The following is a 21,109-nucleotide window of genomic DNA, read 5'->3' on the forward strand; positions in this document are numbered from 1 at the left end:
GAGGGAAAGAAAAAAGTTCGCATCGCAGAGGCTTCGACCTCAACACCAAGCCCAAGTTTGCTTCCAAAGTTCAGCAGCACCCAGCTGTGCCATCTCTCTCAGTTGCCCGGTCGGGTTCTCCTCTTTTGTTTAAGTGTCAAACAAATGGGTTTGCTGTTGACACTGAATATTTGTTCGTTGAAATATTTGCTTAGGAAGTATTGAGACCAGGCCACTCTTCCTCTTTTTCCTCTTCTATCCTAATTTTCCGTATTTTATTTATTTTCATTTACGTTTTGTTTGGGTCTATGTTCTTGTTTCGCTACATTTTGGAGCTGTGGTGCCATGGGGCTCCTAGGGGACGGTGAAGGGCGCCCTCCCTGAGGAGGCGATGCCAGGGCCCGAACCCGTCCCGATCCGCGGTGAGCTCTGTGGGGCGGGGAAGGGAAAGAGGATAGGGGGAGAAGACGGGGAGGTGGAGTGGGAAAGGCCAGCGGTTGAGAGGCCGCCGGGACCCGCAGGAGGCGGGGAATCGGCTCGGCCGCGCCCGGCCGCTGCCGGCCGGCTGTCAGTGTTGAGGTTGTTCGCGATGATGGTTTAGGGCCATTCCACATTCCTGCCATGCCGACTGTCTCTTCCTCTCTTTCGGTAGTCCCTTTTTGCCTTCAACCCCCGCCCGAGGGCGGTGGCGTGTGGGTTCCTGGTGTCTACGGCGTTTCTGGGCACCGGGGCCGCAGCTCGCCGGCCATCCTGCGGCTGCGCCCGGGCCTCTGCCCATTTTTTTTTGCTTGTAGGGGAGGACGAGGAGGAAGAGCTACGCGAGCGCCGCGAGCTTGGTGGCCAGCGCCGCGCCCGGGGCCGTGCGCTCTCGGGCCACTCGGCCGCAGGTGAGAGGCGCGGGCGCGGGGAACGGGGCGACCGGGACCCAGAGCAGCGCGCTCTGGGGCCGCTCGGGTCCTGCCCCACACTGCGGCAGCTCCTTCACGCTCCGGGATGGGACCGGCTTTAACTCTCGGAGGCCAGACTCGGGGAGGGTGGCCTTTCCATCGCCATCCACACTTTCCGGCTGAGCCCGAGGAAATTCAGACCCATCTCTGACTGCTAGTGGTCATGCAGCTGAAACTCCAAATTTTCCGTGCACACTACATCCAGGAGCTGCTGGCTTGGGACTTGTGGCCTAGGTGATGACTTATCTCTGGATGAGTCAGAGGCCAGTAGCCGTCTCGGTGGTCAGCGACCCCTCCCGAGGGGTTTGCGTGCGACGCCCCAGCCAGGTCAGAGCACGTGCTCATAAATGAGTCAAGTCCTGTTTCGGCGTCCCTTGAACTTCGGACCTGTTACCCTCTCCCTCCCTCCCCCAGCCGCCGAGCTCACCAGTTTTCTGTAGGACTTGTTTTCATTATTTGTGAGACCCTCCCCCACGCAAAGAGAAGTCCAGAATATAGCATCCCAAAAGGCCATTTATTTGGGCTGAGAATCATTTTCGGGCCTATAATTACTTTTATCATAGTGTGTTTTGGGTACACAAAAGCGGCACGGATCAAATAGTTTGGCGCATTAGTGAAAGAGTGAATAAGTGTAGATCCACACCCCTTCCCTCTTCCCGGGCGGCTTTTCAATCAAACATAATAGAGAGGAAATTCTTTGGCCTTTGGTTCCAACTGGGTAATCCGAGTTATCTGAAAACAAGAGGGAAGAACAAACCTAGGGGGACTGGCAACAAAAGGGAGATAGGGAAGTGAGAGAGGCGGAGGAGAACGATTCACTGAGAGCCTCGTTAGAAAGTGGAATATAGTGAATATTCCATGAAGTGGAGAACCTTTTCTGTGTGACTACCTTAACCACTAAGAGAAAGTTGGAGAAATAGGGAAGATATTGCATCTGTGCGGAACAAATGGAGGGTAGAAGGTAGGATGAAAGGAAAACTTGAGAAGAACATCTTGAAGAAATAGTCAATTTAATGCCCTTGGTAGAATCTTGGAACCATAAAAATAATTCTCCATGCGCATACTACAACTTTTCATCAAAATGAGGCATTTGGCTGTCTATATGAACACCAGTTTTGAACATAATTGGTAATTTTGTTCAGTGTAAACCCAGACCTAGTGAAATAATGAATAGTTGCTGGATATAAGTGAATATTTCTTGCAAGAGTACAATGAAAAAAACTTTACAAAGATATACCGCCATGTCTGACCTGTGGATTTAAACAGGGTAGGCCACCTTAGATTCCTGTTACCTTCAGCAAAAAGCTTCACTCTCACTTACAAGAGACTGTACAGTGAAGACCTCTTTTGGAGTTCGGACTAGATATGATCCAGATGTGTGTTTATCATTTAGTTGCAATATGTGTATTTATTCCAGTGTGGAAATGACATTTTGTAGTTAGTTTTCACCAGTTCCCTAATTTCCCAAGGCTGGCAAAGGCTTTTCTAGATTCTTTGATAATATTTTGCTGAGACATGACATTGTGTACTTTTTGCATTCAGTAATTGGTGTTTGTAGTTGTCTAACCATTTATATGCCCTTTTATCATTAAAGGGTGTACGGATGATGTTATGGAATGAGTAAGAGGGTTAAACTTGCAATTTTTGGATTTATTTCTTTTAGAAGAAATTATTTGATAGTTTACATTTCTTTACAAGCTGAGCTCCACTTTGCCCTTATTAGTTAACATGTTTTTCAGACACTAACACATTCCTTACCAAGCTTGGGCATTTGTTAGTTATGTCTGTGCTAGACGTTGCTCTCCTCCAAGTGAGAGGGTATGAACTGACGCAGAAGCTTCATGTTTTTTCTGCATCACCTTTTCAGTTTTTCACTTTTCCTGTTCTCAGTGCTCCCTCCTTCCCTTACCATTTTACAATCTAAAGAGTTTCCTTTTCTCTGATCTCACATAGCTTGATAACCATAAACCTGGGGTTTATGGACTTAAGGTAGTCTGTGAACTCTTCCTTCTCTCCCTGCTAAATTTTGGAGTGGTTGTGTAAGTGCATTTATTTATTTTTGCAACATGCATACAGAAGAGTGTGTAAGATTTGTAAATTATAAAGTAAAAACTCTTGTAACTCATGCTCAAGTCAAGAAATAGGATATAGTTAGTTCCTTAAAAATGGATTCCCATCCCTTCCAGACTTAGCCTCCTCTCTCCCCTACAGGTAACCCTTTTTTTTAACCTTTGTGATTATTATTTCCTTTTTATTCTGTATAGTTTTACCATACACATATGCATCTCTATAAAATATTGTTTAGTTTTACCTTTTAAAATCATAATAAGTGGAATCATCCTGTATTTTATCAACCCAACAGAAAGCAAGTAATGACTTGAGATTATGAAATGTCTGGAATGAGTTCTTTTCATTCAAAGGCCAAGAGCCCCAGGCAGGTTCTGAGCACAGGACAGTCCTTGTAGGGCATCCTTGGAAATAAATGTGTGTGTGTTTTTAAAATAATGTTAAGAAAATTGGGTTTGGCCGGGCGTGGTGGCTCAAGCCTGTAATCCCAGCACTTTGGGAGGCCAGGGCGGGCTGATCAGGAGGTCAGGAGATCAAGACCATCCTGGTTAACACAGTGAAACCCCATCTCTACTAAAAAAAAAAAAATTTACCCGGGTGTGGTGGCAGGCACCTGTAGTCCCAGCTACTCAGGAGGCTGAGGCAGAAGAATGGTGTGAACCTGGGAGGCGGAGCTTGCAGTGAGCAGAGATCCAGCCACTGCACTCCATCCTGGGCGACAGACAGAGCAAGTCTCTGTCTCAAAAAAAAAAAAATTGGGTTTGATTAATCACAATTTCATCTTACAACAAAGAATGATGGTTGATCTTGTGCTCACCTTCTTTATAAAATGTATTTGTTATGTTTTCCAGCTTTTAAAGTAATAAAATACATGATTCTAAAATAAAAGGTTCAGTTGATTTTTTTTTTTTTTTTTTTGCAGAATTATAGGCAATCAAGTACTGAGGTCAATTCAGTGCAGGTTTATTTTTTTATTTTTTTGAGGCAGTCTCGCTCTGTCGCCCAGGCTGGAGTGTAATGGCGTGGTCACCACTCACTACAACTTTCATCTCCCAGGTTCAAGCGATTCTCATGCCTCAGCCTCCAGAGTAGCTGGGATTACAAGTGTGCACCACCATGCCTGGCTAATTTTTGTATTTTTAGTGGAGACGGGGTTTCACCATGTTGGCCAAGATGGTCTCGAACTCCTCCCACCTCAGCCTCACAAAGTGCTGGGATTACAGGTGTGGACCACTGCACCTGGCCAGTGAAGGTTAATTCTGTAGCAGTTCAGGATGCATAAGATTAATAAGCAGATACAGGAAAGTAAATGGGGAGCAGAGAGTATTTCACTGTTTGGGTGTCATGTGCTGAGGCTAAGGTGTCGTACATCTGGCACTATGTGAAATATTTACTGTTGATGGTGGTATCCAAGATCCTTAATTGCCTGACCTGACGGAGAGTGGTAATATGAAAACTAGACACAACACCTGAATTCTTGGGGGTGTCTTACTAATCCACCGAATGCCCATCACAAAAAAGGAAGAGAGGATGTGGGTACACTAATCCAGTGGTTCTCAAACTTTTGCCACATGTATCAGAATTGCCTGAAGGCCTTGTACACATTCAGTATCTGATCACTTGGTCTGGGATAGGGCCTGAGAATTTTCATTTTGACACATTCCCAGATAATACTTATGTTGCTGGTTCAAAAGGATGATGCACTTTGCAAACTCCACATAATTAAGAAAGAAGTCACACCCCAACACTGATTGTTAAATTCTAAGAAATAGTTCCTTTGCCTAACTTGTTCTTTTTAGTAGATCAGATGAAAACCCATGAGATAAACATGGAGATTTCCACAGACTAACATATGGGACTTAGTTTCCATTGTGGATTTCCTCAGTAGCTTAAAGGATTTCATGGTTGATTTATGCAGCCTGGCAATTATGATCAACTTCATTTTTGTTTCTTGTTTTTTTTTTCTTTGTTATTGATTGCATATTCTTCATATCTATCTGCACAACTAAGATTGGTGTGTTAGTGCCACTGCGTTAGTGCTAGTTAGTGCTAGCCAAGGGCAAGAAGTGGAGAGTGGGGGGAATAGGCGGACAAGATTGGGTGACCAACTCTTCCCAGTTTCCCAGGACTGTTCCAGCTTTTAAAACTGAAAGTGCCCCATTTATGGAAACTCCTCAGTCCCAGGCAAATCAAGGATAGTCACCATAGTGGAAAGATAGCTTGGGTGGGGGAAGAAGTGAGGATAAAGGCTACTGATAATATTATTTATACTAACATCCCTGCTTTAGTCCAGGTGCTTTTTTCACTCAACATTAAGTTTGTAAGATTTATTTGTATTGTTACATGTAGCTGTGGGGTTTTTTTTTTGTTTGTTTTGAGACAGAGTCTTGCTCTGTTGCCCAGGCTGGAGTGCTGTGGTGTGATCTGGGCTCACTGCAACTTCTGCCTCCCAGATTCAAGTGATTCTCCTGCCTCAGCCTCCCAAGTAGATGGGACTACAGGTGCATGCCACCATGCCCAGCTAATTTTTGTATTTTTAGTAGAGACGGGGTTTTGCCATGTTGCCCAGGCTGATCTCGAACTCCTGACCTCAGGTGATCCGCCTGCCTTGGCCTCCCAAAGTGCTGGGATTACTGGCATGAGCCACCATGCCCAGTCGGTTTTTTCTTTGTTTTGTTTTCATTGTATAAATATATACCACAGCATTTTGCCTATTATTTTTTATTGATTTATTGGAGTTCTTTGTTTACCCAGGAATCTCAACTTTTGTTCGTTATGTGTGTTACAAATATCTTCTTCAACTCTGGCTTACTTTTTTATTTTCTCTATGGTTTCTTTTGATGTGGGAATTCTTCATTTCAGTATAGATGAATTTATGAATCTTTTCCTTTATAATTTGTGTCTCTTCCCCCCTCACCCTCATTAAGAATATGATTTCTATCCAAGGTCATGAAAATAGTCTCCTATATCTCCCCTATTGTCCCCTAAAAGCTTTGTAGCTTTCCTTGGGGAGAAATGCCATAGCATTCATCAGATTCTCAAAAAGATTTGAGAATCTCTGCCTGACATACAACATTTTAATATTATTTCTCCAAAGGGAGGATATGCAAGATTGTGGATCCTCCTTCCAATATCTGGAAGAGTAGTAGGCACATAATAGGGCTTATTAAATACTAAATAAATTTACTCTTTCTGTATTTTGATGTGTTTATGGTAAACCCTGGAAGGACTGATATAACTGTTGTCTGTTGTGCTTTGAGTAAAATAACTTTAATGTCATCAGTACGAGGGCACAGAAGAACATTCACTGTGTTCGCGGTGTACCAGGTGCTTCTTTGTGTTATCACCTGTGAGGTAGATATTATTTTCTTCATTTTATCATTGAAAAGATTGAGGCTCACAAACATTTAAGCAACTTATCCACAGTCCCTCAGCCAGTAAATACTGGAATGGTGATTTGAATGCAGGTTTTTTGTTAAGTGGAAGTCCATGTTTTTTCAGGTGATCACACTGACTGCTAATACAAGTCAGTTACTATTGATGCTCCACACATTTATACCTGCATGCTGCTTGCTGTATTTTAGAAGTACTTTACATTTATGTGGTGCTTTTCTACTTATGAAGGGCTTTCACAACTGCATTTAATTGGATTCTTACCACAAACTGAGAGGGAAGAGGGTAAGTTTTATTGTTCCCATTTTAAAGATGAGTAAACTGAGACTCAGAAATGTTAGAAGGTTTTATCTAAAATTACGCAACTAGGTATAGCTGAACCTCAGTCGCCTCTATTGTGTGTTGCAAGTCGTAGAGTTTTGTTTAATTGATTCATATAACATGTCAAGTCGTATCCTCTCAGAGTCTGTGACTTTGTCTAGTTAGTTAGATAGTGTTGAAAACTGCATTAGTTCTGGGGACCACCAGCTTACTGTGTTTTGTTATTTGAATTCCAAAGTTGTCTAATTTATTTTGAGAAAGTTAAATTTTAAGTTCCATGGAAACTATATTTACATGTTGTTTAAAAATCCTGTACTCATCACATTCTCTAAGAAGAACTGGGCCGGGTACAGTGGCTCACGCCTGTAATCCCAGCACTTTGGGAGGCCAGTGCAGGTGGATCACCTGAGGTCAGGAGTTCGAGACCAGCCTGGCCAGCTTGAGGATACCCTGTCTCTACCAAAAATACAAAAAATTAGCCAGATGTGGTGGCAGGCACCTGTAATCTCAGCTATTCGGGAGGCTAAGGCAGGAGAATTGCTTGAACTAGGGAGATGGAGGTTGCAGTGAACTGAGATCGCACCACTGCACTCCAGCCTAGACAACAAGAGTGAAACTCTATCTCAAAAAGAAAAAAACACCTGTCTAGTTATCCCCATCAATATAATGTGTGCAAAATGGTGCCTAAAATACTGGCAATATAAAGAGATATATAAAATAGGCTCTCTGCTTTTAAAGACTATGCCATAGAATTAGGGAAGGTAAGATTATTACACTTTAAAGAAGGTAATTAAGAATATAAAGTAGTCCATGGTGGATATCAGTTTGATATGAGAGAATCAGACTGCCTTGGTTCATTTTTTGGCTCACCACTGGCTAACTGTGTGACCTTGGACAAGTTACCTAACCTCTCTTCTATTCTTTATTTATATTTCTAAATTTGAATAATAGTAAATCCTATTGCATTGGGTTTGAAGACTAAATGAGTTAATGTATATAATGCCCTCAGAACATGGCCAAGCCCATAGTAAATACCTATAAAATTATTAGCACTTATTTTATGTCTCCTTTTTCTTATTATTGATAAAATATTTCACAGTTGAGTCTGCATTTTTCTTTACTTGGGAATAGTTATGAATTTCATGTTGGCAGAGGAAAAGGTAAATCTGCAGTGTCATCATTTAATAATCAAATGTAGTTGCTTTTCTTTGGAGTTCATGTATCTCTTGGAAATATCTTAATTCTAGGGGACTCCCAAAGACTGAGGCTAGTTCTTCCTTTGATATTTCTTAAGCCATATGAATTACTTTAACATGGCCTGGTAATAATGCTTTCTATTCTTTTTTTTTTTTTTTTGAGTCAAGAGTCTTGCTCTGTCGCTTAGGCTGGAGTGCAGTGGCGCGATCTGGACTCACTGCAACCCCTGCCTCCTGGGTTCAAGCAATTCTCCTGCCTCAGTCTCCCAAGGAGCTGGGACTACAGGCGTGTGCCACCATGCCCGGCTAAATTTTTTTTGTATTTTTATTAGATACAGGGTTTCATCATATTGGCCAGGCTGGTCTTGAACTCTTGACCTTCTGACCTGCCCACCTCAGCCTCCCAAAGTGCTGGGATTACAGGCGTGAGCCACTGCACCCGGCCCATCTTTTTTTTTTTTTTTTAAGATAGAGTCTCGCTCTGTTGCCCAGGCTGGAGTGCAGTGGCACAATCTCAGCTCGCTACAACCTCCACCTCCCAGGTTCGAGTGATTCTCCTGCCTCAGCCTCCCAAGTAGTCTCAGCCTCCCGAGTAGTCTCAGCCTCCCAAGCAGCTGGGATTACAGGTGCGTGTGACCACGTTGGCTGATTTTTGTATTGTTAGTAGAGACAGGGTTTTGCCGAGTTGGCATGGCTGGTCCCAAACTCCTGACCTCAGGTGATATGCCTGCCTCAGCTTCCCATAGTGCTGGGATTATAGGTGCGAGCCACTGTGCCCAGCCCACGTTCAACTTTTCTTTATTGTCCATTGAAAGCTCATTATTGTGACATAAGCAATTATGTTCAAAGTGATTTCAGCAAATCAGAAGTGAGTTGATCATCCTATGACTCTAACTCTGGTTAGAGTGCATCCCTTCATTCTGTTTTCTTTCCCTCTCTGACACTATTCATCCAGCGGTTCTATAACTTCACTGGCATATTATATTCTGAGGACAACGTATTCACTGTTTTCCCTTAGGTCATTTCAGCTTTTCATCCAATGGTGCTTAGAGACTAATCCTTTGAACACTTGGTTCTAATCCCATCTGTCAATTAGCTTTGTAGCATCCAGCAATTTATAGCATCTTTCTGGGCCTTAGCTTTTGCTTTATTGATTGAAAGAATAAGGCTTCCAACTTTACATTTTATGATATTAGGAGATGAGCAGAAAGATAACTTCCGACATAGTGTACAGAAGTTTGCCCATGTGCTAAGTTAGATCTTGGAGAGTTTCTCCCGGGCTCGTTGTGAACTGCTTCACTGGTGCGGGAGAAGCCAAAGGGGCAAAGTTCAAGACGGTGTCTCCCTGGTGAGGGCAGTTACATTGGCATAAGTAGTCTAGCGTAACTTGTCATGCAGACTCCTTTTCAAGATAGCAGCTTCATGCACTGATAATGTGGCAGTGTCCCCCTTCATCAATGGAAGACATGGAATGTGTTCTAGGGGAATTTATAGTACTTGACACGTGTATGAGGGAAATGCTGCTATCAATTAAGTACAAGAGGAAAATAGGTGTCTGGTAGTTTCAGGGCATAGGGCAGGGTAAAGGTTGAGGAGGAAGCTTGGATAGCCTGACACAGGGCAGGAAGGAGAAGGCTCTGGCGGAGGCCTGGCCCCTTGTTTAGAAGCAGCTGGAACGAGTCCTTGCTCCTCAGCCGCTGTCGGCCTCACCTTCAGGAACTGTAAGCTTGTCCTTGTGGTGGGGATGAGCTCATGGGGGGTGGGGTAGGAGCTGTGGACCATTCTTTTCTTTTTTCTTTTTAAAAATAAAATTTGTTCCGAGTTATACCAAGGGAAAAAAAAATTTGTTCCAAGTTATACCAAGGACAAAAAATGAATTAAGAAAAAATAAATTAAAAAAATAAAATTTGTTTTTTAGAATATGTTTTGAGTTACGGAAAAATTGTGAGGATAGTACAAAGAGCTCCCATATACCCCACACCCTGATTATTAGCATCTTACATTAGTATGGTAGATTCATCACAATTAATGAACTAATCTTGATATATGATTAAACTCCATGCTTGATTCAGATTCCTTAGTTTTTGCTTAAGGTCCTTTTTTGTGTTGCAGTATCCCATATAGGAGACTGTATTACATTTAGTTGTCATGTCTCCTGAGACTCCCTTTGGCTATGACAGTTTCTCAGATTTTCCTTATTTTTGATGACACTTGACAGTTTTGAAGAGTACTGGTCACATGTTTTGTATGTTGTTCCCCTGCTGAGATTTGTCTGATGTTTTTCTCATGATCAGACTGGCTTATGGGTGTTTGAGAAGAAGATCACAGAGGTAAAGTGCCATTTTTATCACAATTCAAGGGCATATATTATTATCATGACTTTTCTATTGATACTGACCTTGATTATCTGGCAGAGGTAGTGTTTGTGAAGTTTCTCTGCTCTAAAGTTACTCTTTTGGCATTGGCGTCCACTCTCCCTCCCCAACTGCAAGACCCCATTGCAGTAGTTCTTAAAAAGAAATTTTTTTTAAACGTTTGGCCTTTTTCCTCTCTTTCCATACTGTAGGAAGTGAAGGAAGTCACTATGGAGTAAGAGTTATGCTACACTTAGGGAGTAAAGAATTATGCTATACCTCTTCAAAGGTAGAGTATCTACATACTTTTTTTTTTGGAATTATTTTGCATGAGAGAGACTTTTTTTTGTAGAAATGGGGTCTTGCTATGTTGTTCAGGCTCAACTCAAACTCCTGGGCTCAAGGGATCTTCCTGCCTTTGCCTCCCAAGTAGAGGGGATTACAGCCACACACCACTGTGCCAGCCTAAATTCTTTAATACTGTCTTTGTTTGGTCTCGCCAAAGATCTGGTTAGGATTGTCTCTAGGCCCCACCTGTTGGAGAATGTAAGCTCAATTTCTCCATCCAATTCTGTCCAAAATATCTGATCTGTGTGGATGTCTGGGAGATAATTTCATTGTATAATTAGAAAGGAAAGGCATGAAATGCATTTGTCTGATTGAGGTGACCTGTGACTGAGATTCATTTACACTAGAGTCCTCTGTCAGCAGGTACAAATGACTAATGTAAATTCCTTTCCAATTTTGGAAATGGAGGGGAAGCTAGAGTAGGAAAGGAATTTGGAAATGCACTGGGCTAAGATAATCAAATAACAAGTTAATATTTATTGTGCATTGGGTGCCGAGACAATTGCAGTTGTTTTCGGTGTGTTTTTCTCATTTAGTCCGAGTACCAGTCCTATGCAGTAGGTGTGATTGTTTCCTTCATTTAACAGATGAGGAACCTGAGACCTAGAAAGGGTGAATAATCTCCTCAAGGTCACACAGCAAGTGAGTGACAGAATAGGATTCAGTAGCATGGACTGCTGGTTGCCTCCTTTTTTCCTCATTTCCTCCTTTTTTGGTCAATGGAACCCCTGTATTTCTGGATGCGGCAATGTACCCGCCTATGAAGCTACTTCTTCTAGCCTGTTAATGAGATACAAGTAAAAGTTGTTGAATGGGGTTGCCAGGAAAGTTCTTTAAAGGGGGTTCACTCAGCTGCACAGAGTACCTTTTTCCCCTTACCACCTTCCTCCCACCTGCTACCAGGAACAAGGCTGTGTAGCTCACAGTAGCCACCCTGGGACATGAGGTTACTTTGAGGTTGGAACCCAAGCACTGAGAATAGTGGAGCAGAAAAATAGATGGCCCTGCAGTCACTGCTGCTAAGAGAGTCACCAAATGAGTTTTGATTGCCTGCCTCCTCCTGTATTTAGAAGGAAGGAATAAGAAACTCTACCTTGTTTAAGCCACTGTTATTGTAGGCCTCAACTGGCAGCTGAAGGCAATTCCTAACTGATAGATTCTAACTTGATTTTGTTGTTTCCCTCCTCTTACCACCAAGCTGTAATACATTTTGTTATAATGAAGTTACCCTAAGATACCTAGATTCTTGTTGCTATTTTGTACTTTACTGTAGTGTGACCTTGGACACATTGGTTAGGTTTTATGAGGCCCCCGCTCCACTGTATTTTTTACATCTTTGGAATAGGAATTATTCATGCTCTAACTACTCTGCAGGCTCATTATGGGGAACATGCTTGTAAACTTCAAGTGTTCATGTGTGATGTGTAGTTTTTGAAGTGGTTGTGGCCATCCTTGGGCAAGTTGAAGTTGTGGCCATCCTTGGGCAAGTTGAAGGGTACCAAAAAGGAAGCCTTTAGAATCTGAATATAGTTTTCTGGTTTTGTTATTTTGCCTAGTGCCAACTTAATTCAGAATAAATAAATAGAAGCTGTGAAGAGAGGTGATGTTGTCCCTGCTCTGATGCATTTGAGCAGATTAACAATTGCATTGCTGATGAGCCCTAGAATGCATGCCAGGGCTGCTGCATGGGACTGAGAGTTTATTTGTTTTCAATATGGCTGCCTTCATTATACTGGAGCTTTGTTTCCAGAAGATATATTAATCAAGGAATCATTATACTGGATGATAGTTAACCGCTTTTTCTCTCAGAGCTGGCCAAGAACAAAGGGCTCAGAAGAAGATGTTTGTACAAGATGTGGATAATTAGTTTTTCTGGCAATAATTGTCACCATTTCCAAATAGTCCTCTGACACTAGTGCAAAGGTGTTCACATAACACTCGAAGGCCCCCAGCATAGGGTCACCCATGTAAATGATCCTGTCTTATCTTGCCACCACACCCTTTGTTTCTTCATTCCTTCACAAGGATTCCCCTCAACATACACACTAGCTCAGTGGGCACTACTGAGGCTACCTGGAGATTACAAGGTAGATTCGTTTCTCTCAGTGAAAGTGTAACTATTGCCAGTGGAGGGAGCATCTGGAAGTGGGATTCATTTGGAATAAGGAATGTTATTGCAAGTTTTAAAATGTGCACAGCCTGGGCAACAAAGCAAGACCCTGTCTTTATAAAAAATAAATTAGCTGGGCGCAGTGGTGTGTGCCTGTAGTCCCAGCTACTCAGGAGGCTGAGGGAGGAGGATTGCTTGAGCCCAGGTGTTTGAGGCTGCAGTGAGTCATGATTGCGCCACTGCACTCCAGCCTGGGTGACAGAGTGACACCTTATCTCTAAAATAAATAAATAAAGTATGCAGACTTCTATTTGAATATTACTCTTAATTAGATGCTTCATAACGTGACATTCTTTTATATCACAAGTAACATTTTATCTCCCACCTTGTTCCATTCCTGTTTCTCCTTCATAGAAAGTTTCATGAGGTATTCAACTTTGTAATGTGGTTTGGTATTTCTAACACCTCTGTAGCAATGGGAACTCTAAAGAGTGCTTCTCAGACTTTGATCTGTCTACAGATCACCTGGAGATCTTGTTCAAATGCAGATATGATGTAGTAGGTTTTGGGTAGAGCTGAGACTCTGCATTTCTTTCTTTTTTTTTTTTTTTTTTCAGACAGTCCCCCTGGTTGCCCAAGCTGGAGTGCAGTCACATGATCCCGGCTCACTGCAACCTCCGCCTCCCAAGTTCAAGCGATTCCCATGCTTCAGCCTCCCAAGTAGCTGGGATTACAGGCGCTCACCACTACACCCGGCTAATTTTTTGTTTGTTTGTTTTTTGTTTTTGAGGTGGAGTCTTGCTCTGTCGCCCAGGCTGGAGTGCAGTGGTGCGATCTTGGCTCACTGCAACTTCCGCCTCCTGGGTTCACGCCATTCTCCTGCCTCAGCCTCCTGAGTAACTGGGACTACAGGCACCCGCCACCACGCTGGCTAATTTTTTGTATTTTTAGTAGAAACGGGGTTCCTCCATGTTGGCCAGGCTGATCTCAAACTGCTGACCTCATGTGATCCTTCGCCTGGGCCTCCCAAACTGCTGGGATTACAGGTGTAAGCCACCATGCCCTGCCGACTCTGCATTTCTTTTTCTTTTTTTCTTATTTTTGAGGCGGAGTCTCACTCTGTCGCCCAGACTGGAGTGCAGTGGCGCGATTTCCACTCACTGCAAGCTCCGCCTCCCGGGTTCACGCCATTCTCCTGCCTCAGCCTCCCAAGTAGCTGGGACTACAGGCACCCGCCACCGCGCCCGGCTAATTTTTTGTAATTTTAGTAGAGATGGGGTTTCGCCGTGTTAGCCAGGATGGTCTCGATCTCCTGACCTCATGATCCACCCGCCTCGGCCTGCCAAAGTGCAGGGATTACAGGCGTGAGCCACCGCGCCCGGCGACTCTGCATTTCTCACAAGGCACTGGTGATGCTGCTGCTGGTGGTCCCTGGGCCACATTTTGAGAAACAAGGCCCTCAGTTATCTCTACTGTAGGGCCAGGCTTCTCAACTCCTGGCAGGACATCAGAATCAACTTTGAAACTTTAAAAAAGACGTGCTCATGACCCCACCCTCAGATTTCCAGATTCATTACTTCTGTAATAGGTGCTGAGGAACTGGATTTTTAAAGTTGTACTTAAGGTGAGAATCACTGCCCTAGTATCGTATTTAAAAATATGATGCTGGCCGGGCACGGTGGCTCACGCCTGTAATCCCAGCACTTTGGGAGGCCCAGGCGGGTGGATCACGAGGTCAGGAGATCGAGATCATCCTGGCTAACACAGTGAAACCTTGTCTGTACTAAAAAAATACAAAAATTTAGCCAGTCATAGTGGTGGGCGCCTGTAGCCCCAGCTACTCGGGAGGATGAGGCAGGAGAATGGCGTGAACCTGGGAGGCGGAGCTTGCAGTCAGAGGAGATCGCGCCGCTGCACTCCAGCCTGGGCGACAGAGCGAGACTCCGTCTCAAAAAAAAAATATGATGTTATGATGTTGATTGGTTTCAGTGTGATTTCTTATAATTTGAACTGTTAGTTTTTCCATCTTAAGTAATTCATGTTGTGATAACTTTTATTCAAACAGAATAAACAGAATCCACCATGCATTTTCTTTTTTCCCCTTTTCAGCTTTGTTGAGATATAATTCACTAATGAAAATTGAATATATTCAAGATGTACAACATGATGTTTTTATATATGTATATATTGTGAAATGATTGCCACAATCAAGCTAATTAAAGTATCCATCACCTCACATAGCTACCTTTTTTTCTTGTTTCTTATAGTGAGAATACTTAAGTTCTACTCCCATAGCAAATTTTAAATATAATACGTTATTATTAATTATAGTCACCATGCTATGTACTTGGTCTCGAGAATTTATTCATCTTATGACTAAAAGTTTAGACCTTTGAACACCTCCCCATTTCCCCTACCCTCACAACTCCTGGTAACCACCTTTCTGCTCTCTGGTTCTTTTTTTTTTTTGTCCAAACAGGGTCTCACTCTGTTGCCCAGGCCATAATGCAGTGGTGCAATCATGGTTCACTGAAGCCTTGACCTCCCAGGCTCAAATGGTCTTCCCACCTCAGCCTCCTGAGTAGCTGGGACTATAGGGACATGCCCTGCTCATTTTTTATTTTAAAAAACTTTTTTGTAGAGATAGGGTCTTGCTCTTTTGCCCAAGCTGGCCTCGAATTCCTGGTCTCAAGTGATCCTCCCACTTTGGCCTCCAAAGAGCTGAGATTACAGACATGAGCCACTGTGCCTAGCCTATTCTCTGCTTCTATGAGTTTGACTTTTTTAGATTCCACATATAAATGAGATCATGCAGTATTAGTCTTTCTGTGTCTGGCGTATTTCACTTAGCATAATGTCCTCCAGGTTCATCCATGTTGTCACAAGTGGCAGGATTTGCTCCTTTTTTTTCTCTAAACAGGATCTTGCTGTGTCACCCAGGCTGGAGTGCAGTGGCATGATCATGGCTCACTGCATCCTTGACCTCTCGGGCTCAAGTGATCCTCCTATCTTAGTATCTCAAGAAGCTGGGACTATAGGCGCTCACCACCATGCCAAGCTAATTATTATTATAATAATTTTTTTGTAGAGATGCAGTCTCACTGTGTTGCCCAGGCTGGATTTCCTTCTTTTTAAAGACTGAATAAAATTCCACTGTGTGTGTACACATATATGCATTTATATATATGTATGTACACACACACCACATTTTGTTTATCCATTCATTCATCATCAGACTTAGGTTGTTTATGTATCTTGGCTATTGTGAATAATGCTGCAGTGAATGTGGGAGTGCAGACATCTCTTTGAGATAGGGATTTATTGGCCAGGCGCAGTGAATCATACCTGTAATCCCAGCACTTTGGGAGGACAAGGTGGGTGGATCACTTAAGGTCAGGAGTTCGAGACCAGCCTGGTCAATATGGTGAAACCCCGTCTCTACTAAAAATATAAAAATTAGCCAGGTGTTGTGGTGTGCACCTGTAGTCCTAGCTACTCAGCAGGCCAAGGCATGAGAATCACTTGAACCCGGGAGGTAGAGGTTGCAGTGAACCAAGATCCCACCACTGCACTCCAGCCTGGGCAACAGAACGAGAGTCTAAAAAAAAAAAGGGGGGGAGAGTGATTTATTTCCTTTGATTTATTTCCAGAAGTGGCATTGCTGAATGGTAGTTCTATTTTTCATTTTTTTGAGGAACCTCCGTACTGTTTTCTATAATGGCTATACCAACGCACCCATCAACAACATGTAAGAGTTCCCTTTTCTTCACATCCTCCCCAACACATATCTTTTGACTTTTTTTTTTTCTTTGTTTGGTGCAACAGGGTCTTACTGTGTTGCCCAGCCTGGAGTGTGGTGGTGTGATCATAGCTCACTGCAGCCTTAAGCCACTGGGCTCAAGGAATCCTCTTGCTTCAGCCTCCCAAGTAGCTAGGACTACAGATGTGCACCACCAGTCTTTTTTTCTTTTTTTTTTTGTAAAGACAGGGTTTCGCTATGTTGACCAGGCTGGTCTTGAACTCTGGCCTCAAGTTATCCTCCTGCCTCAGCCTCCCAAAGTGCTGGGATTACAGACATGAGCCACCATGCCCAGCTGACTTTCTTTTTGAGACAGGGTCTTGCTCTGTCACCCAGGCTGAAGTGCAGCGGTGTCATCTCTGCTCACTATAGCCTTGACCTCCCAGGCTCAAGAAATCCTCCCACCTCAGCCTTCCAGGTAGCTGGGACTACAGGTATGTGCCACCATACCCAGCTAATTTTTAAATTTTTTGTAGAGATTGGGTCTCAGTGTGTTGCCCAGGCTGGCCTAGAACATCTGGGCTCAAGTGATCCTCCTGCCTCGGCCTCCCAAAGTGCTGGGATTACAGGAGTGAGCCATCATGCCCAGCCTCTGGCTGATTTTTTGATAATACCCATCCTAACAAGTGTGAGATGATACCTGATTGTGGTTTTGATTTACATTTCCCTGGTAGGTAGTAATGAGTACCTTTTCTTTTTTTTTTTTTTTTTTTTTTTTTTTTTGAGACGGAGTCTCGCTCTGTCACCCAGGCTGGAGTCCAGTGGCCGGATCTCAGCTCACTGCAAGCTCCGCCTCCCGGGTTTACACCATTCTCCTGCCTCAGCCTCCCGAGTAGCTGGGACTACAGGCGCCCGCCACCTCGCCCGGCTAGTTTTTTTTGTATTTTTTAGTAGAGACGAGGTTTCACTGTGTTAGCCAGGATGGTCTCGATCTCCTGACCTCGTGATCTGCCCGTCTCGGCCTCCCAAAGTGCTGGGATTACAGGCTTGAGCCACTGCGCCCGGCCATGAGTACCTTTTCATATACCCATTGGGCATTTATATACCTTCTTTGAAAAAATGTCTATTCAGATCCTTTGCCCATTTTAAAATCTGGGGTTTCTTTTGCTGTTGAGTAATATGAGTTCCTTATATATTTTGGATATTAACCCTTTATCAGATATATGGTTTGCAAATATTTTTCCCCATTCCTTGGGTTTCCTTTTATGGTTTCCTTTGCTTTGCAGAAACTTTTTAGTCCCACCATGAATTTTATACATGGATTTTAGTCAACTCCTATATTATTTTATAGTCTAAGTAGGCTCCACATAAAGAATTGTGTAGTGAGTTATCATTGAAGTAACTGGAAAGCACTGTATGTGTTCATGATGTTCTTTCAGCTTGCAAGAAACAGGCATGCTCACTTTAGCTGATGGAGGCTTATTGGAAGGATACACACGTAAGTTGAAAGACACAGAAAATATGGCCAGACACGGTGGCTCACACCTCTTATCCCAGCACTCTGGGAGGCTGAGGTGGGTGAATCACTTGAGGTCAGGAGTTCAAGACCAGCCTGGCCAACATGGCGAAACCCCATCTCTACTAAAAAATACAAAAATTAGCTGGGCATGGTGGTGTGCACTTGTAATTCCAGCTACTCGGGAGGCTGAAGTATGAGAATTGCTTGAACCCAGGAGGTGGAGGCTGCAGTGAGCCGAGATTGTGCCACTGCACTCTAGCCCCAGCGGGTGACAGAGCAAGATGTCTAAAAAAATAAAAAAGAAAGATGCAGGAAGCAGTTTCAGAAAGTATTTGAAAATGAGAGTAACTCTAAAAAACTGACAGCAAATAGCTACTCTGGAGAACAGTTTTTAATAAGTTGGAATGACGTTGCTCCTTATGGTTAGTGACACTATGGTTTATTGATGTCTGCTTCCATGGCTTCTAAGGTACTAAATAATTGGCTGTCTTTTGTTTTTCTCACAGTCAGCTTCCCCAAGAAAGAGTCTCTAAGTAGGTTGGTCAGCCACAGTTCTGCACAGGATGGCCTTTTGCAGCAGGGTTCTTATGCCCATTTACAATGGAGGTCTATGGCAAACCCGTAGAGAGCTGCCTTTTCAGATCCATCCCAGGTCCCTTTGGGGCAAGATGGCGGAGTCTTGTGGTACCCACATGCTCACCTACATACTAGAAATGCCTGCAATTGCTTCTGTCTGATGGGACCTAGAGCCTGTGGGGGGTACCTTGAGGTTTCTCAGAATGGAAAGAGGGTAAAGTTGGTAGGCTCCAGGAATAAACTGACCACTCTGACTTTCAGCAATGTGAGTTTCCTGAGGGAAGAGGCTTACTTTGTTCATATCCCTCATAACTCAGACTAGTGCTTGACACATGTTCTCAGTACATAGCTGTCAAATAGGACAGTCTTGAGGTTTTTAAAAGATATTTTAGGCCAGGCACGGTGGCTCATGCCTGTAATTCCAGTGCTTTGGGAGGCTGAGGTGGGTGGATCACTTGAGGTCAGGAGTTCAAGACCAGCCTGGCCAACATGGTGAAACCCCATCTTACTAAAAATACAAAAATTAGCTGGGTGTGGTGGTGCATGCCTGTAATCCCAGCTATTCAGGAGGCTAAGGCAGGAAAATCACTTGAACCTGGGAGGTGGAGGTTGCAATGAGATCGTGCCATTGCACTCCAGCCTGGGCAATAAGAGCAAAACACTGTCTAAATAATAATAATAATAAAAAAATAAATAAATAATAAAGACGGTTTAATGTAGTCTTTATTTTTAGATTCGATTACATATTTTTTTTTTTTTGTATTCTTCTAACTGGAACTCTTTTTTTTTTTTTTTTTTTTTTTTGAGACGGAGTCCTTGCCTGTCGCCCAGGCCTGGATGCAGTGGCCGGAATTCAGCCAGCGTGCAGCTCCGCCTCCCGGGGTTCATGCCATGTCTCCTGCCTCAGCCCTCTTGAGTAGTGGACTTACAGGCGCGCCACCTCGCCGCTAGTTTTTTTTTTTTTTTTTTTTTGTATTTTTTAGAAGAGACGGGTTCACCGGTTAGCCGGATGGTCTCGATCTCCTGACTCGTGATCCGCTCCTGTCTCAGCCCTCCCAAAAGTGCGTGGATTACAGGCTTGAGCCACCGCGCTCGGCCTGTCTAAAACTGGAACTCTTATGTACACAAGGTTGGAAGGCAAATCCCTCCTCTGCTCATGGCTCACTCTGTGGAGGGGAAACCATGCATACTAATATGCAAAACTTCACGTTTTCCTGTTTCTTTGTTACTCCTGAGCGCTTTAGATGTTTGCCATTTGGTGTCAATACAACCGACCCAGGCTTTGGGCTGCTGCACAGTTCATGGATGTCAAATCCAGTGCCCAGAGGCCTTCCCGACTGTCCTCAAAGTCAGCAAAGGGGCCTCGCAAGGCCTCGAACTCCTGAACACTATGCCCTTCCTCAGGCCCCGCGGGCGCACACCTGCCCGACGGGTCTAGCGCCAGGAACCCTGGGAAAGCAGAGCTAAGTGTTGGCGCCCGTATGTGAGTGGCTTGTTGGGTTCATGAGGGCGGCGCCACCTTGGGTGCTGATTAAATTGGATTTTGAAGCTTAAATGTAGTTTTGGGTATTTGGCCAAAGTAAGTTCATGTTCAGGTAAGGAGGGAGACACTAAAAAGAGAGAAGTCGTCATTAGGAGTGATTGCAGCAGCTGCTGGTTTTTAAAACCCCAAACCCTGAAAATTGTAAGGAGTGATGCGGAAGAGTGGATGATAAAGATAGTTGAGAAGGAATCTACTGGGTTAGTGACATGGGATGCAGGGCCTCAACATGAGGGACAAGTCCAGTGTTGCTAACGTTTTGTAACTTGGAAAAAGGTGGTTACCATTTGACAGCCTCTTCAGGAAAGGGACAGTGACACTGAACATTTAGTATTAAACCTTAATTACAGCACATTTGCTATTAGTGTTAAATTTAATGACGAGTACTTATGTAGCATTTAGAACAAACCTTTCAATAGCTCCTTGAGCACATGGGTTTTGCCAGCCTTGTAGAATGTAATTTGGTATTGCTCACCTCATAGGTTTCCAATGGATGTTTAATGACGTTAATGAAGAATTGGGGTTTTACTTCCAATATTCTTTTTTCCCCTGTTTTAGTTGAGTCCCCAGTTTTCTTATTCCTGCAGTAGACTTTTCTTTTAAAGGACCAACTTTTTAGCATATCTGAACAAAATATTTACCAATCATTTATTTATACTAAATATATGTCAGGAACTCATGTAATTTTCCTAACAATCCTGGAAGGCAGGTTCTTTTGTCTTCCTGTTCTTAAAATGAGAAAAATGACAGAAAGAGAAGTTAAGTGCAGCTGAGATTTGAATCCCTGTAGTCTTTTCTTCTTTAATTTTTAAATGTACATACAGTAAACTTGGCTTCTTTTTGGTGAACAGTTCTATGAATTTTATTACACATGTAGTTTCTTGTGACAACTACTGTAGTCACCATACAGAACAGTTCCTTCACCTGGAAATTCCCTTTGCTGCCCTTTGTAGTCAGACCTTCTCTACACGCCTTTCCATTGGCAACCAATGATCTGCTCTCTGTCTCTATAATTTTGCC

The 21,109-nt window shown here is 43.4% G+C and overlaps 1 protein-coding gene across 3 annotated transcripts in view; it reads left to right on the forward strand.

The window, feature by feature from the left end:
• Nucleotides 1-696: 696 nt before the first annotated feature.
• Nucleotides 697-21,109, forward strand: part of SH3D19 (SH3 domain containing 19) — a 202,374-nt gene continuing 181,961 nt past the window's right edge. For 2 of the 3 annotated variants that reach the window (XM_017871132.1, XM_017871133.1), the window contains exon 1: nucleotides 697-866. The gene's annotated coding sequence lies outside the window, so the exon portion shown is untranslated. The remainder of the gene's footprint in view (nucleotides 867-21,109) is intronic. The other variant, XM_017871134.1, reaches the window with a different exon arrangement.

The sequence above is a fragment of the Rhinopithecus bieti genome, unplaced genomic scaffold, assembly GCF_001698545.2.
Source record: "Rhinopithecus bieti isolate Rb0 unplaced genomic scaffold, ASM169854v2 scaffold_3878, whole genome shotgun sequence".
NCBI classification, from domain to species: Eukaryota; Metazoa; Chordata; class Mammalia; order Primates; family Cercopithecidae; genus Rhinopithecus; species Rhinopithecus bieti.